This window comes from Ischnura elegans, chromosome 7, assembly GCF_921293095.1.
Source record: "Ischnura elegans chromosome 7, ioIscEleg1.1, whole genome shotgun sequence".
Classification (NCBI taxonomy): Eukaryota; Metazoa; Arthropoda; class Insecta; order Odonata; family Coenagrionidae; genus Ischnura; species Ischnura elegans.
Genome location: NC_060252.1, coordinates 58,159,424 through 58,162,798, shown reverse-complemented (window position 1 = coordinate 58,162,798; position 3,375 = coordinate 58,159,424). Strand labels below are relative to the sequence as shown.

The 3,375-nt window shown below is 39.7% G+C and overlaps 1 non-coding gene across 1 annotated transcript; it reads left to right on the top strand.

Annotated features, from left to right (window-relative positions):
• Window positions 1–1,988: 1,988 nt before the first annotated feature.
• Trnas-gcu lies at window positions 1,989–2,070 on the top strand. Its single transcript has one exon. It is a non-coding gene; the product is annotated as a tRNA-Ser (tRNA).
• Window positions 2,071–3,375: the final 1,305 nt, after the last annotated feature.

The following is a 3,375-nucleotide window of genomic DNA, read 5'->3' as shown; positions in this document are numbered from 1 at the left end:
CTGACAAAGCATACTTCCGCATTCAGGCAAAGGTATAATTTACGGACTACTCACGAAGGCAATCTGCCTATGAAGCTAGAACATGAAAAAATCTCTGTTAGAAATACTAGGAAAATATGCTGTTGGCAGGGCTGGGCAAAATAGAGGTCGAGGAGTATTTCAAATACAAAATACCTTTGACTTGGGCATTTGAAAAAAACTACAAAGTAGTATTTGAAATGCCTTTTAAAATACAAAACACACTTGTTTGGGAACTAAGAGATCTTATATAAATATAAACTTTTTTGGCATGTAATTAATAGTTAGATAGAATTAATAGTTATATGGATAGCAAACATGACGAAGGCGATTGTAATGAAAACGAAGTAATCTCTGAAGCATAATGTTACAGAAGTGTTATGAGAGCTACTTCAAAATTATTTTACGAATGTGTTTTTTATTTCATAATTGGTAAATACCAAAAATCTGTATTTGAGATACAAAATATAATATACATTCAGGCTTTGTATTCGAAGCACCAAATAAAAATTACAAATGTATTTCAAATACGTATTTTTAAATGCTTGAATTTGACATACTTCCCACCCCTTGTTGTTGGAAACACTATCGTGCGGGCGCGGATAAAAATGTTTTGGTATTGGTTCCAATAATTTGCTCCAGCAACGCATCCGCACGGCCGTATGGTTGCATGTTGGTGACGTCACGCCCCGCCCCCCCTCCATCTTCCCCCTCCCTCGCTTCCGCCTTCTCATCTCGGCAAACATTCGGCGCTGTCGCGAATGGAATTCCTCCCCTCCCCACCTGCCTCCCATCTTCCCCACCGCACCTCACACCTCTCCAACCTTCCTGCACGAGTATGGAGTCGATGATCTTTTAGCTTTTCCTCCTTCGCACCTCGCTTGTGCGATTAGGTGGACTGGGAGAGGTTTCTTTTTAGGAGTCCGGGTATGGGGAGAAGGGTAACCGCGCGTCTTGTATTCGGACCGTCAGACCGGTTGTGAATTTTAAGATGCATCGGAATTTTTTTAGGGTCCTCCCATCGATGACCGCATCATGCGGCCTCTGCGAAGAATGGATGAAAATTCGAGGAAGGTTCCCGAGCTGAGGATAAAGACACCGGCTGGTCGCTGTTAATGTTTTGTCACTCGTTTATTGATCATTTACGAGCTCTCTGTGGACGAGGGCATCATACTAATATGGCGGTATCGCCAGTTTTCGGGAACCTCGAGATTCTCCTGGCGAACCAACGTTTCGGCACGTGTGGGCCGCGCCCATCTGTGTTCTGTGCGCTTAAATTTTTTGGTCGCGCTCCATTGTGGAAATAATATTATTTCCCTTGAGACTGCGTCTTTGTGTCAGAGATAGAATTCGTATACTTCATTAAAAATTAAAATAAGCACGTGTTATTGGGAAGTTTTTTTTGTACGTATGCTAGTTAATAATTCACATACCTATACTCTCGTAAGGGGAGGCTAAGTATCTTGCTACGCCTATTGGCATATTTATCTGGCTTCCGAAATGCTAAACGCTTCGAATGGGTAGGGGCTGGAGAACGCCCCGAATAGGTAGTAGTGTTATTGAATAGGTCGTTACGAAGATTAAAAAATTCTACTCCGGTCTATGTTTGCTGCAATTGAAATCAAATCGAAACAGGGTGAAAACGATCAAATTGAAGATGCTCTCTTGTTTTCGCGTCAGCGTTTTTACCTCGTAGACTTTCGTTGTGATACATATAAGGCGTAGAATTTCGCTTTTTATCCTGCTATTACCTCATTTTATAGAAAATCAATCATAATATTGATTCTCAAAATTTAGCTCTCACAAATGGTCGAAAAAATATAAAATAAAAATATTTAATATAATTAACGAAATAAAAAACAGCAATACTCAAATAGCGCTGACATGTTCGCTATTTGAGTATTGCCGTTATGCATATCGATTATCTACACTTGGGATCTGTCTCCGTTGAAACACGAGGTTAAAATAAGGACGAGGTGGCCGAGTGGTTAAGGCGTTGGACTGCTAATCCAATGTGCTCTGCACGCGTGGGTTCGAATCCCATCCTCGTCGGTTTTTTTCGGTGAATTTTAATTTTTCGCCGTTTACAGGCAACAATTTCAGCCGTCTCGGCAAAAAAATCCGGCTTGAGTTTGTTCCTTGCAATTTAAAATTTTTTAATTTGAAGCTACTAATCTTACCAAAGGTTTTCATGCCCTATTTTTATTATTATTCATATATTAAATTATTCATGCCCTAAAAGCTGACTGTCACAAAATATTGATGTTAACGCTATCATGACTTTGTCATCTGCCGCGGGGTAAGGGGTGATAGCTAGGATTTTGGCTTCCCACCTCATGATCCGGGTGGAAACCACGGTGGTGGCGGTTAGTAATGATAGATTACCACATCCTTAACGAGGGAAAGTTATAAACGAGAAATTCACTGAACAAAATACCATTCGATCTGTAGTGATGCGTCGTCTTAACCCATTTCCGCCCAGAAAACTTTCTGCTGGCGATTGTGAACATATGTAGGTGCGTTGATCCAATGGCCGTCTCTAATCCAGTGAAATATTTTGGTGATACATAAACTTTTCTCTTCGGAGTAGCCCTTAGCCACACACCTTTGTTGGCATGCCATTCTTTTTGCCACCCCTATGACCTTAATTGTGACCTTACTGGGTCAACGGTTGAATTTTCGTAAATAAAAGTGTTATTTTCGGTTTTCTCGTGTCCGAAAACCTAGGAATTGACATATTTATCAATGTAATTCAGACTTTTTTCCATCTAGATTATTTTAACATTGAAACCCCAGAAGGCAAATTCAAAATTTTGGTTTGGACCCACATTGTGAGGTCAAAAGGTTAAAATTGTAAAAATTTTCTTACTAAAAACAAAACTTAGGACCTTTCCCCATAAGTATGCCAATTATTATGAATATTGCTCGACGCGAAGCTACTAAAATTGGAGGTCAAAAATGACACACGACTAAATTTAGACACACGACTAAAATTAGAGGTCAGAATCTAGTGTTGTTCAGTTTCTACGGGTGACCTTAATAGAAATGATGAATCCTCAGGAAAAGCATATTCTTGGATGATGGCAAGTGAAAATGCCATTTCCTATTTACTTATCTGATACTTGCCAGTAATTTTCAGACAATAGGCGTCTATATTGAATTTCCGCTTAGCACCTGAACCTTTCCGTCAGTGAGCTTATTTTGACTGACTTCAAAATTACCTAATATGTTGATAAAGTTATTACAAGCTTCGAAAACATATTTGTGAGAATATTACGCAGAAAAGTGTGCGGGTTTTCTTCAGGATCCTCATAAGCTCAGAAATTACCATCCTCGGTGGCGGCGGGGTTAAGTTTT